The sequence below is a fragment of the Anolis carolinensis genome, chromosome 1 (assembly GCF_035594765.1).
Source record: "Anolis carolinensis isolate JA03-04 chromosome 1, rAnoCar3.1.pri, whole genome shotgun sequence".
Classification (NCBI taxonomy): Eukaryota; Metazoa; Chordata; class Lepidosauria; order Squamata; family Dactyloidae; genus Anolis; species Anolis carolinensis.
Window position 1 is genome coordinate 225890208 of NC_085841.1, and position 15718 is coordinate 225905925.

General features: G+C 36.1%; 1 protein-coding gene across 3 annotated transcripts in view; it reads right to left on the reverse strand.

Moving 5' to 3' along the window:
* Nucleotides 1–15718, reverse strand: part of mbd5 (methyl-CpG binding domain protein 5) — a 169438-nt gene that overhangs the window by 152760 nt on the left and 960 nt on the right. The gene's annotated exons all lie outside the window — the stretch shown is intronic.

Sequence of the window (15718 nt, forward strand, 5' to 3'; positions counted from 1 at the left end):
AATAGATTGCAAGAAATGATAAAAACCATCTTGGTGCAGTGGTCCAAGCAGCAATGAGCAAGTTTCAGCAATGCTTTACTTTCCTATGTAAGATTACTGAACCAGTATGATTCAACTGTTTGAGCGTTGGACTATAACTCTGGGGACCTTGTGGAAACCTATTGGATGACCCTGGGAAAATCCACTTTACAAGCCTTAGAGAAAGGCAATGGCAACCTCCCTTTGATCTCTTGGTAGCTCTGAACATAAACTGAGAAGAACATCCATGATAAGTCTGTCTTTGTGTTTTCATAATGCAAAAAAAACAAACAACAACAAATACAACTGCAAAGAAGTAATATACAAACCATTGGACTGACATATGAAGAGTCTCATATATGCACGGAGGAGGGTACTCCCATAACTCTTGTACAATCGTTAAATTGCATAAATAACTAGCAAGAATTATGGTCCCCACCCCCATTTTACTGGCTGATAAAAGTTGGCAACTTTAATTGAAGTTTGAATGCTATAAATATTTGGATGTCTGACTTGAGTAGAAAAAGGGAGATGGAAGTATGTATAAACTATTTAGGTAGATTATAACATCTAGGATGACCAAAGAAAATTTGAACCAGAACTGAAATACATTGAAGCACAATGAAATAAAACTGACTCATCTTTTATGATACAGTAGAGTCTCACTTATCCAAGGTTCTGGATTATCCAATGCATTTTTGTAGTCAATATTTTCAATACATCATGATATTTTGGTGCTAAATTCATAAATACAGTAATTACAACATAACATTACTGTGCATTGAACTACATTTTCTGTCAAATTTGTTGTATAACATGATGTTTTGGTGCTTAATTTGTAAAATCATAACTGAATTTGATGTTTAATAGGCTTTTCCTTAATCCCTCCTTATTATCCAAGATATTCGCTTATCCAAGGTTCTGCTGGCCTGTTTAGCTTGGATAAGTGAGACTCTACTGTACTTTTTAATCCAGTTTTATGTTTCTCAAAAATTTTAAACCAAAACCTATTTCCATCAAATTACACAAAAAAATCTGAGACTGAATACCAAATGGTAATGTACTCGCATTGGGCCATGAATAAATAGATTAAGTTTTTTGGGGTTTCTACACTTATACATGAGTATACAGGCTGTTATCAACTTGCGAACATCCGACTTTCAAACTACTCATAGTTACGAACAGGCCTCTTCTCTCCCTTCCTGCCATGATATCTTAACATTGAGCCAAAATGTGTCTACATCTTTCCACCCTACTGTCCCTTTTCTTCCTATCGATATCTCCTTAATCCTCCTTGTATTTCTCCACCTCTTTCCTTCATGCTTGACACCACTTTTAATTACCCTGGCTCAATGCTATGCAATGCTGGGATTTGTAGTTTGGTATGGCAGCAGCATTCTTTGGCACAGAAGGCTAAAGACCTTGTAAAACCATAGCCCCCAGGATGCCGCAGCAATGAACTGTGGCAGTAAAAGTAGCGTAAAATTGTATTCATTCCACAGCATAAGTAGACCCCAAGGAAGCTGAGGCAGCATAAACAGAAGAGGCTATTGGAGAGAAGGGTTATCTATTTCTATGGTTTTCCTTTCCATTGCTTGGAAGCTTTTGTACTTTAAAAATGGGATTCTAATCACACAGGAACTAAAATGTGCACCCTTGTTTTGGCTAAATTACAAAGAGGGCACTTTTTACTTGACCTGTTCCAACTTACAAACAAATTCAACATATGAACGAAGCTACAAAACCTATCTTGTTTGTAACTTGGGGTCTGCCTGTATAGGACAACTGAAATGGTTCTTTGGAGTCTGAACCATACATTGATATAAAAGCATTAAGTGATAGATTGCTTTGTGAATCAACAATTTGGCTATTCAGCTATGATTATGAGTTCAAAATTACCCTTTGATTACTAATGTAATCTCTATGATATTAAACAGGTATATAACAGGTCCTGGAACCATCAAATCCTCCAGAGGTTAGACTGAAACTCCCAGCATTTCTCGCCACTGAATGCTAGAAATTGCTGCTCCATGTTTCTGACACTTAGCCTACAGGAAAATATGTTTTCAGGTGTGGAGACTTTCTGGTCATATACAAGTTTTTTTTTTTAATTTCAGAGACTAAAAGTTAACCTCACCTTCTTACACTGAAGACCAAACATACACAATCAGGTTACTGAGAAAACAACAGCTGACATACAAATTAAGTATATTGAGATAATTACAAGAGAATCTTCTGGTATGATCTTTTATACTTGTTTGAATTGAATTTGAAATGCCAGAGATTTATGTTATTTATTTCTTTATCTTCTTCTCTTTTCTCTCTAAATAATCAAATACATTATTATTAACACTCAGATTCTATGAATATGTTCATTCAATCCAGCAAGAATTGTACATATTGTTGACAGCAGCTCTGCTTTTGCCACATGGGGATTATTTCTCACTACTTAAAATAAATGAAAATTCTAAATTTGAAGTTGCAACTTCACTCAAAATAAATGATATCTTTAAATAGCCGATTCATTTTTAAATCATTCATTTAAAATGTGGAGCTCTGGATTTAAAAGAAACCTTGTAATGACTTTTTCCAAGAATCCCAAATGAAGAACAATTTCATCATACCAATATCAGGACAATTTTTTAAAATTCTACTCAGAAGCTCCAGGATCATATACATTGTCATTTTGTGAATTAAAAGCACTTCTATTCAAGGAATAAGATAACTGCAAGGAAGGGAACCTTTTATGAATGGAAGTACTTACTGTTCACAGAGCAACAACATTGGAAACAATGTATATTCTATAAGAAAAACTCCTTCCTTCCCCACAGAGTCAGACTGGCAAGGAATTAAGTTCTGATATCTTCCAACCACCTAACCATGTAAGGCAGGATAACCCAATTTGTCAAGCTATTTACTTTGAGATGATCTTCTCATGACAAAAATAGTGCAATGGCAAGCAGCATATTTGGACTCAACCAAGTAAGACATTTCTTATGCTGCTATGGAAGACAGGTCTTAAACCAAAGGATCTGAATTACAAGATAAAGTATTACAATTAAACATCACAATTTCCTGAATATATGTGCAATTTAGCCATGTTACATACTTCAGTCCTTCATGACATTGCTATACAACTGCAACAAAGAAAGAAATAATAAATATAGGTCAATTGTGCCAAAGGGGGGATTTTTCTGCTTACACAAGACATCGGGATCCAATCCATTACCTACATACATAACTATTCTGCACATTTGTAGGTAGAAAATATATTTGCATAATGCTTGCTATTTCATGACCAAGGTATCTGCACATGAAACACAAAAGCTTTATGCTTTGGGTCACAGTCATGCTGCATATAAATTTCATTAAGACCATTTTTGCTACTTAGATGCAAGCTCTCATTTTATACTGTAGAGTCTAACAACAAAAGCACCCTTTGGGAAACCATAGTTATACATGTGACAAAAAAATTCTGTTTTCACTTCTGTGAAAATGCGATATCCCTGCAGCATCTGTACAACAGAAGTGCTACACTGAGGGAATACTTATTAATTCAATGCATGAAATCCACAACTACTGCACATCTATGATTTGAAAAAGAAGTGTCAAATTATGTGTTCCCTGTTGCTTTGGGCTGAGTTTAAACCAGAGGTATGATTGCACTGTGGGACCAATATCTGCCCGTGAAGGATGCTGATAGGACATGGACCCCTCTTTTATTATTACTCATTATTATTAAAAATATATTTTTGGATCACCTTTCGCTACCCAAGAGCCCTCAAGCAGGTATCTATTTTAAACATTATAATATGCAAACCAAGGTAGCAGTTGAAAACAAAACAGAACAATCTGAAGACTGAATCAGAGTATAGCATTTATAAACCATGGAAAAGCAAGCAAAACAAAAAAAAAACTGCATACCTCCTAAAACTAAGCAGAGATACTGCCGATGTAGCTATCGCAGGGAGGGAATTCTACAGTTAAAGGGCCATTATGGGAGGAAACCTTATCCTATAATTCCCAACAGTCTAGCGCCTCTTGCTGCTTTGGTATATGGCAGATCATCAGATGAACCCTCCCTGTATATGATACTGGAATGTACAGGTTAGAAAGACTGTTCTTCTGTCTCTGCCTATCCAGCCCTCTGTAAGGGTAAATCATAGAGCAGAAATAGGACAAATGAATGAGAATATCATGGACCTTGGAAAAGTTACCTTCTGAGACTACATCTTCCAGAATCCATCATCCAGTATGGCTTATTTGTCAGAATACTGATTAAGCTGTCACCCCAAGAAAGGAACTTTCCCAAGTTCTGAAAAGCTTTCAGAGACTTCCAATTCCCTCTAATGTTCCCCTGGAATAATGCAGATAGCTAGAGATGTTAAATAGATCTCCCTGATTCTATCAGGATCTGTCAAACACAAGTGATGTGTTCATACTGTGAGCAAATTGTGTCACAGGTATATATGAAATAAAAATGATTCTTAACAAGGGAAGGGGAAAAAGAAACTAGCAGCAACCTTAAGATGAATTTGTATTTTAGCATGAGGTTTCATGATTATCAATCCACTTTCTCAATGCGCAGATGAAGTGAGAGAAGTAGCAGAGTTGTGCTGAAGGACTACAGATTCCTAGAGAGGCCATATCAATTAAATCTGTGAATAATCAAATCTGCAAAAATATGGAGTATTTGCCTATTATTTCTTGTAGGACAAGGCAAGCACCCTAGGCTATTTTTATAGACTTCAATATCTCTGGATTCCTCTAACTGCCCTTCTTCTAGCCAACAAAGATAGCAAGCTGTTGCCCCCGAAAGTCTACAAGAGCAGCAATTGAATTGATTCCATGCACTATTTCATATCAAAGAGTCGACTCCTGGTCATTTGCAGTTTAAGGGTTTCCCTCCATAATTGGGGGTCATTTTGGCAGTCTGTGCAGCTCCCAGTGGTGCCCAGGCAACAAACTGGTCCCTCAACCTGCTGCAGTTGCCTGTCCCTAAATGTAAACTGTTTATTTTATTAGGGTTAAAAGCCTAAGAATACCAGCCATCCCTATGAGTAACAGTCAAATAAATTAAGGTCTCATAACTTTGGATGTGTCTATATAGGACAAGTGAGAAAAGCAGCCAACAAACATAAAAACTTGGATCTCTTACTAATAGTTGTTTAATTTAAAAGTGACTGTAGTTTATATTTTGTATGTTCTAATATTTTCAAGATGATAGGTATGAATCACTGTTTGGAGATAGATCTTGCAGTTAATCAAAATCTTGCAAATATTTGTTATCTTCATTAATTCCTACCACTCCAATTCCAAACCTTCATATGTAGTAAGTAGACATCAACCACCTATTTAAAAATACTGATGTCATGCTTCTTTAAATAAATCCCACTATTCCAACTACCACTGTAAATGAGAATAATCTTTTGGTATTGATTAATGGAAATAAAATTGTTCCTTATTTAATAACATGCTTACATACATATTGCATGTTGCATATAGCTCTTAATGTTTTCTCTAAAATGGATATAACGGGAAAACATTAAAAATAGAGACTGCTAGAAGTAGCTGGAAAACATACAAGAAAAGGTTAAAATGTTTGGGTTTTTTAGGTTTTAAAAAAGCATTGGAAAGGACATCACAGTGCATTTATTGTTTGGACAGAGATTTATGTAATTACAATTTGCATAAAGAGGATGGATAGATTTTTTATCCTTTTCCCTAACACTAGACATAGGCATTATGAAATGAAATGTATTGGTGGTAAGCTAAGGAATACCCAAATGAAGTTCCCATTTGCACAATGTATAATTAACTTATGGAATTCACTATAATAAAAGTCTTCCCAAATTAGGGTTCAAAGATGTTCACAGAGAACATCTTATTTTAAAATATCATCACCCCTCCACATTTGCAGATTTAATTATTTATAGATTTCATTAAAATATTCTCTCCAGAATGTCTAAGTTCAACTATATGACTATGGTCAACTTCCTTCAGTCATGCTGGCAGACCTCAAGATTTCTAGAGAGAAAACCTCTCAAGGAACCTCTAGGTCCTCCAACGTGATTCTGTGGTCAGCTTCCAGTAGCCATTGACCATAAAGTCATGCTGGAAGGCCTAGAGATTCTTGGAGAAATATTTACTCAAGGACATTTTTTCCAGTTGTTCATTTTCACAGGGGTCCTGTACCTCTAACTCCAGTGAATGTGGAAGGACAACTGTGTAGGTAAAGGTAAGAAAATATGGAGAACTTATATTAACTATGGTGAGAAGCGTTCATACAGTGTTCCCTCGCTACTTCACGGTTCACTTTTCGCACCTCGCTGTTTTGCGGGTTTTTAATAAACACTAAAATAATAGTATAAATCATAAAATATTATAAATCCCTTATAAATCTCTCTTTCAACTTCCTTCCTAAGGAGAAGCCTAAGGAAGGGAGGGAAAAGGAGGCTGAAGCAGCTTTGTTTTAGCCTCATAAGGCAGCGGCAGTGGTGGGAGTGCGCATGCGCATGCTTGAGAGGCAAGGAGACAGACAGACACACTATTGTACTTGCAAACAACACAAATATAGCGTCCCTACTTTGCGGATTTTCACTTATCACGGGTGGTCCTGGAACGTTACCCCCATGATAAGTGAGGGAACATGGTACTGCTTTTCGGCCATGAAACCAACTTAGAGATTTTGAGAAAGTCACATTCTCTCAGCCTCTGGGAAAGGCAAAGTCATCTCCTTGCCCCAAACCCTGTGGTATGGTCACAATAGTTTGGAAATGACTTGAAGGCATACAACAACATACAGAATCCTCAGTCAGAGAGCTTTAGTGACTCATCAAAATATAACGTCCAGAATTCCATAGGAATTCTTCCCTTATGAATCACTTTGGAGATTAAGATCATCTGGGGAGGCCCTGCTCTCAGTTCCACCTTCTTCACAAGCACAACTGGCAGGGATGAGAGACAGAGCCTTCTCAGTGGTGGCTCCCTAGTGACATTGGATCAGTCCCCTCCCTCCTAGCCTTCAGAAGGAAAGTAAAAACCTGGCTCTGGAATCAGGCTTCCAGAGAATAGCGAAGTACAATAATATATTTGAAATATGAGCAATGCCTACGGAACTGTGGGATGGCGTGATTTTAGTATTGAATGTAATGTTTTCAAATGTTTAATACTGTATGTATTAATTTTAATTCAATTTATTTCAAGCTTAATGTTTGTATGTGTTTAAGACATTGAATAATTGCCATATGTAAGCTACCTTGAGTCCCCTTCGGGGTAGAGAAAGGCAGGGTATATATAGGGTAAATAAATAAATTTTGCCATGACAATTAAAGTGGCATATAGTGCTGTAACTATATAGTGTGAAAGAGCATCTTTGGTCTCTAGAATGGCTGCATACACCCTCATGGCATAATACTGTAAAATAACCATTATATCTATACAGGGCAAAGAGTCTCTAGAGGACATGCAACTCTGAAGTCTCCTTGCTGGGCATCTTGGGTAAAAAATGAGAATTAATTCAATATTCAATAGTGCAATTCTTCTGAAGAAAATGGAATGGTAGGCATCCATTATTCTTCCCAAACCATCTCTATCTACTATAAAATCTGCTCCAGAGAATTGGGAAAGCAAGTGGCCTAAAATCCCAAATCTGCAATACATACCACATTGAACACTGGCCACACAGCGCACTAAACAGACATACCCTTTCCCATCTCTTCCATTTCTTCAACAGTCAGCCTGCATTCTGTAGCTACTAAATGTCACTACAGAATGCTATTCTGAATTCTGCCCATAACTTTTTGGACACCTGCTAACCTTTTATATACCACTCAGTATGATTATATTAATCTTTTTATCTTTGTTGTATTGAATTCTTATATTTTAGAAAAAAATATTCTTTCTGGCTTTGAAATTTCTTCATTCTCTTTCCTTGATAAAGAATGTAACCGTGCAAAATGTATTGAAGGAAAACAACATCAAGAGGAGAGTAATTGTATCTTCAAGAACAAAAACAGATTGAACTAGGCAGTGATAGAAAGCAGAGTTGAGAAAGTTACTGAGGTTTATAGAGTCCAAGTATGCCAGAGAACATGAGGAGAGAACATAATACACAGTTGGTAGAGCAGTGGTTCTCAACCTGGGGTCCCCAGATGTTTTTGGCTTTCAATTCCCAGAAATCCTAACAGCTGGTAAACTGGCTGGGATTTCTGGGAGTTGTAGGCCAAAAACATCTGGGGACCCCTCAGGTTGAGAACCACTGCTCTACCAACTGTGTATTATGTTCTCTCCTCATGTTCTATGGCATACTTGGACTCTATAAACCTCAGTAACTTTCTCAACTCTGCTTTCTATCACTGCCTAGTTCAATCTGTTTTTGTTCTTGAAGATACAATTACTCTCCTCTTGATGTTGTTTTCCTTCAATACATTTTGCACGGTTACATTCTTTATCAAGGCAACAAGCTTGGCTCATGTGAAAAAATGTTCACCAATCTAAGAGTGAAGGAGGCCAACTATACTACTATGGAACTCCAGTCCCAAATACTAAAATATTAAAGAACTAGTGTGATCAGTAGAAATCCACCAGTATTACTTGCAACTTTTTTGCACATAAACTTATATGGGATTGGAGAGAAGACATAAAATAATTATAGGCCACAGAATCTTGAGCCCCTGATTCTTTTCCCAAATAATTTGTGAAAACCCTGGCAGTTGAATGAAAGGTCTATTCTTGCTAGCTCTAGTCACTGAATAATCTGATAATAGGTGTAAAAAGTATACTCATTCTGCTTTGTCAGATTCTTTCTACTATTAAGTTTAGGTTTTAGACTCTGGTTTTAATGTAGGAATCATTTAACTTGCACAAATAGGTAGAACTTTTTTAAGAGTGAGTGCAACGCCATTGAGAACTCTGGTGATCAAAACAAGTATCATGGACCTCATCTTAAAATTAGTGTGGAAATGAGTTGAAGAAAGCACACAGGTTGAATGAAGAATTACTCCAAGAGCAACACCACAGTGCCAAAGTTGAGCTAGGCTCAGCACTTGCACACTGAATCAAATCTTGGCTGAATTCTTTTGAAGCTCACCAGGAACCCATTACACCTTGAAAATAACTGATCATAATGTCTATATCCTCAGAGCAAGTAGTAGAAAAGAATGGAAGTCAAATGCCCTGAAATCATGCAAACTCCTAATATCACTAGGAAAATAGAGAAGACTTGAGAAGATGAGAAAAATACAACAATACACTACATAAATTGTTATCTGTTGTAATCAAATAAAGGGAATTGCCTATGGGAGCATCAAAAGAAATTAGGATTTGGAGGGGGCAATTCCTGGCCCTGAAAACTTGCCTGAAGAAGTGGATACTGTGTCAGAGCAAATTAAACAATGGCTTGATAGACCAACACTGCTTGCATTTGTTTTCTGTCTTAGGCAGGACAGACTATGGATACAGCCACTTTTTCTCAGATAAAGGTTATCGCTTTAGATCTTCTCTCAGGGGAAGGGTATCCTACTTCCATGGATAAGGTTATCACCATGCTTTGGCATTTTATTCAACAGAAAATGTATGTCTGTGCTAACCACCCTCCCCTCCACACAAGTGATAGAGTAGAAATGGCACAATGAAAACGGTTAAGAAAAAAAAATCAAGCATGAACAAATTAATCAACACAACTGATTTAGGAAGAAAACAGTGACTATGATCAAGGAGGAACCAGAAACAGTAGAATGGCAGGGCTTGCTCCGAAAAGTAGGCAAGTGCAATTCTTTTTTTCATTGTTTTCACCCTTGAAGTTGTTCTACAATATAACAACACTCTGCTCTATTGACACATATATGCCTGTTATGGCCATAGTATGGTCTTAATTACAATTACAATTCCCTAAGAGCTTTGTAAGTATGCCAGCCTTTCTCAACCTGCTTATCCCTAAAGGAACCCTTGAAACAATTTTCAAGTCTCAGGGAACCCCAGAATAAAAATTAATATGTCAACAACTCAAAATAAGGGTTTTTTTCCAATCACAATCTCTTGCTGTGCTTCTGGATACCTCTCACAGGACCCTAGGTTTTCTTAAACCTCTCTCGAGAAATTCTGCATTATGCTATTTGGTAGAACAACCTGTTAGATCCTCTTAACTAGAACACATAAAGCCAGCCAAGTGACTGTCATAAACAACTCAAGCAGAATATAACCAGTGAACATCTTCTTGACTTGTTGTCATTAGATTGCCCAGCCAAAAGTATTCCCGAGAGACTAAGTTTAGGTATCAAAGATATAATAACTCGTAAAGTGTTATTGCATCGATAGTGGCCTCAAATTTACCTATTCAAACATTGCAGTACTGCAAAGATCGAGAACAATGCCATTGACTGAAACAATGCAACTTTTCAGGTTATTAGAAAAACTGTATTTTATGGAAAGAATCAATATCCTATGAAACCAAAAACTGCAAGAAAACTGCAGTATTAAAGAAAGATTTGAAGTTCCATTTAAAAGGTTCATGTGGGGAAGACCAGTCAAGACAGTCCATTCTTTAAGAATTGGCCCAACAACACTTTCTTTCTTTCTCTACTCACACCTATGTATAATATACATATGTTGGCCTATTCACAATGTTTGCCACAGCTGCATACAACAAGTGAACTACTAGCAAAACTAGAACAGCATTACGAACAACAGTGTTAGAGAAACAATGTACTGACATATTGACAGCTCAGCTTGAGTTGGTTCTATGGTTCACACAGAAAAAAGAAACTAGGATGCTTGCATAACCAAAAAACAAAACAAAAAGCTATGTTTGTTTACTTGAAATAAAGCTTCACCAATGTCAATGGCTCTCACTCTTGAGTGAACCTGATAAGAATAAACTGGCTTTTCTTTGACTTGCCAGAATCAGATGTTGGATCAATTTGAGGGAGTGATTTCAATTCTGCTCTCAACTGAAAGCAGGCTTATAACACAAATGGCATCACTGTAATTCTCAATACATTTATTACACAGTTCTATTTATGAGAAAATAACCCATATGGCTTAAGTACTTGCAATCACATAAGTAATTTCTAAGAAAGCATTTCAAAGGATATGAAACATGGCTTACACCATTTTAGCATTAAAACTAGTCATTTTCTTGTACATATGAAACCTTCATGCCTTCCTAACATATGTAGGTTTCTTAAGAAAGTAGGCTACTTTCTCAATCAAAATATTACACAAACATACTATGGACCAGTAATTCTCCATCTTTAATCTCCAGATATTTTGAACTAACTTCCAGAGTCCATGAATACTGGCTATACGTATTGTGGCTTCTTGAAGTTGAAACCCAAATGATTTAGAAAACTAAGGACTGTTAACTACCATAATAAGCTATCTGTTTCTGTATACCTAGAAATGCAGACACTAAGCAGAAACATCATTACAAGAGCATGCCATAACACCTGGCTACAGCTCTTAAAGAGCTTGCATGTGCATTGTAGTTCCAATAATCAATTTACAGAAATATCCACATGTATATACTGCATTGTTGAAAAGGAAGCTACAATTAAACCTTAAAATTAACAATGTTGTGGGTTTCAAAAGTCCTCACTGTATTCTACTATTTTGTTTTATATCAAACCTGGTTAGCAGCAAGTCAGCTATCACACATTACTGAAATCCATTTTACAGATCTTTCTGTGCATATGATTTTAAACATATTGTGTCTAAAGCCATTAGATATTTTAATATGTTAATAGGTATACAAGTACTATAAACAAATAAATAGTAAACATAATTATTGTAGGACACATTCTGTGTAGTTCATGGAGTCTTCCTTTGAAGAATGCATTTGTAGCACTTAAGTCAGGCATGTAGCGGGGGGGGGGGGGGTTTGAGGGGCTTCAGTTCCCCCCCCCCCCCCCCCCCATTTTCAGGGTGGTATGCGAGAAGGCCTTACTGGTATGTGTCCTTGTCTGGGCCTGGGACCTCGGCGCACTCTCTTTCCTTTTCAGTGCCCCTAGTTTCAGCCTTCGGTGCTGGGAGAGGAAGGGGAGTGCTCCGACAGCCCAGGCACCAAAGAGGATGCCGCTACACCACAGACCAAAAAAGTATTCTAAACATTTTGTTAATGAAAGTAAATAAATAACACTTATTATTTAAACTATTATGTTTATTCATATCATGATCTGATCACCCTGTTCAATATATCCCATATGCATGGGGGCATTGGGATAACAATACAAAAGGTTTCATTTTATTTTTTTTTTATTTTTTTTCGTGTCAGGAGCAACCGGAGTTGCTTCTGGAGTGAGAGAATTGGCCGTCTGCAAGGACGTTGCCCAGGGGACGCCCGGATGTTTTGACGTTTTTACCATCCTTGTGGGAGGCTTCTCTCATGTCCCCGCATGGAGCTGGAGCTGATAGAGGTTTGCTAGGGTAGATCCTCTTTCACTCAGACTCAGCCCCCCCCCCCCCCAAATCAAAATCCTGGCTATGGGCCTGACTTATTAAACCCTGATCATATACCTATCCACTTGAAATGAAATCAGCTAAAGTATTTTCTACTGAACTTGAAGTGAACATGGTTAACACTAGAAATTAATTCCCTTCAAGTGTAAAATATAAATAAAAATGCTGATTTCTGTATTCAAAAGATAAACTTCAGGTCTATAACAAGTTTGCTGAATATATTATATTTCTATCCTTTGAACTATTCAGGCAGTTAAAAATCAAAATAATTCCCTCTGTATGTCAATGAGTCCTATTTGGGTCAAGAACAGACCGTAAGTCAGATTAATATTTGAATGCATACATGCAAACTGAACTTGCATTTCTCTCTGTGTGATAACCCTCATAAGAAAAAAAACAACAACCCATGAAACGTTATTTTAAAACTTGATCTCAGAACTAGTCTTACCTGAAAGCATTAAGCTTTTCTTAAGACTGAAAAATGAATAGGCATCCATATAAAATAAGTATTCCTTCATATGCTATTCTTCTCTGTTAACCAGAGAGCATCAAATCTTGATTTCCTACTCTGAATGTTGAAGGCAAACAGATCTTCAAAGATACAGCTCAAGCTTTACTATAAAGTTTGCATCCACATTCTCTTCCACATTCGCTGATAAAAAAACAATTTTTGATTTGACCAAAATATCTTATTTTATTTTGCCATACGGATTTGAATAATCTGCCTATAAATTATGTTATCAGGGAGTATTTTCAGAATGAAGCAACTGTATGCTGAGATCAATTCAGACATTATAGAAAGGAAGGAGCACATCTCTAGTCGCACGCTTCTGATTCTCTGGGCCTATTGAAATGCATAGGCCATCTGTGCACATATCACAGTACAAACACATCTTACAGGCTTTAGTAAATGGACAGCACAATATCCTTTCACTTTAAATAAATTATTTCAGAATAAAAATAGATAGGTCCACAACTGAAACCACCCAAGCTGTTCCAAAGGTGCTTTGTAACCAACAACATATTTCCAAGCTCCTTTTTCTACTTTAATAACTCAGAACCAAACATGTACTTTTAAAGTGGTCAAGTGAAAGAAAACGATGCAAATTAAATGGGGGTTATACATGTGGGACTGAAGATTTTAATTCTTAGCATCATATAAGCAAATGTGATGTTTAACTAAAGGGAAATTAAACTATTTATGTGACATTATAATATTGAGACCATTTCAACCATTATTGTTTAGACCCTGTTTCTTAATAAATTTCAAAATAAACACACAAATAATAATAAATTTTCTTGTGAAGGTTTTGTAGGTGAAGTGACAACAATATGAAAATTTTAAATAGACACAGAAATAGAAGCATTAAAAAGAAAGTGTTTCCATTTCAACAACTAATATTCATAACAAAATATTCCAATAGCACTTCGGGAACCAAGAAAAATACAATTTTCATGCCATATTTTGATTTGTTTGTTCACACAGTATATCATCTAGATATCAGTAACTGAATAATAGGTAATTCTTTTAAAAAGAAAACCACACATGTATCATTTAATAATATAAACTTCCTGATATCACCAAAACTGATATAATATTATTATTGAAGAAAAAACCATGCACACACCAGTCAACACCATAAATGTCCTGCTTTTACTATAAAGATCAAATTATAGTTTTAAAAATACTCATACCAGTGAAATGTTTAAACTTCCTGATATCACCAAAAATGACAAAAGCACTTCTATTAATGCACACCAGTTAATAGGCTAAACTTCCTGATAAAATCAAAACAGATAAAATTATTCATTTAAAATCTATACTTAATACAAGTAAACCACATACACATCCTGATATCACCAAAACTGATCACATAACCATTTTTATAATTTTTTAAAAGCAACAAATATATCAGTCAACAGTATAGACACTCTATCACCAAAACTGATAAAATTCTTATTTTTAACGAACACCCATACACCACTCAATAGAGATCTGTGGGATGTTGATGTATACCAGAAAGACGACATGAAGACCAATAAAAGAAAAGAAACCAACCCCCTCCCCAAAAAAAACAACAACAAAAAACAAAAAAACAAAAAACACCACAGTCTTCTGACACCAGACTAGGGCCCCTTCCACACACCTGAAAAAAAAATCCCACATTATCTGCTTTGAACTGGAATATATGACAGTGTGGACTCAGATAACACAGTTCAAAGCAGATATTGTGTGATTTTCTTCCTTGATATTTTGGGTTATATGGCTGTGTGGAAGGGCCCTATATCTGATAAGGAATAAACAAATTCGAGAGAATGAGATTTCCTTATATTCATGTATCATCAAAACTGATACAATTATTCTATTTTCAAAGAAAACCATGCACGCACCAGTCAATCTGTGAGGCATTTGTGTATATCAGAAACAAGACACCACACAAACAACAACCTCTGGCACCAAATAATATATAACAGGAAATAAATAAAACCAAGAGAGAACATGAGATCTCTCACTCTTTCCAGGTAGTCAGCAAACACTGTCAACTTACCAATCAGACCTAACTTTGGCACCTCTCAATTTGCCAATAGCACCAAATAATATATAACAAGAAACAAATAAAACCAAGAGACAACATGAGATCGCCCCCTCTATCCAAGTAGACAGCAAACACTGTCATCTTATCAATCAGACCTAACTTTGGCACCTCTCAATCTGACACTGGCACTAAATAATATATATAATAAGAAATCAATAAAATCAAGAGAGAACATGAGATCTCCCCCTCTATCCAAGTAGTCAGTAAACACTATCATCTTACCAGACCTAACACTGGTACCTCTCAATCTACTACATGGCACCAAATAATATGTATAATAAATAAATAAATAAGAAGAAGAAATAAAACCAAGAGAGAACATGAGACCTCCTCCTCTATTCAAGTTGTCAGCAAACACTGTCATCTTACCAATTAGACTTAACATTGGCACCTCTCAATCTGATACTGGCACTAAATAATATATATAATAAGAAATTAATAAAATCAAGAGAGAACATGAGATCTCCCCCTCTATCCAAGTACAGTAGTCAGAAAACATTGTCATCTTACCAATCAGACCTAACAGTGGTACCTCTAACTCTACTACCTGGCACCAAATTATATATATATATATATATATATATATATATATATATATATATATGAAATAAATAATAATAAGAAATAAATTAAACCAAGAGAAAACA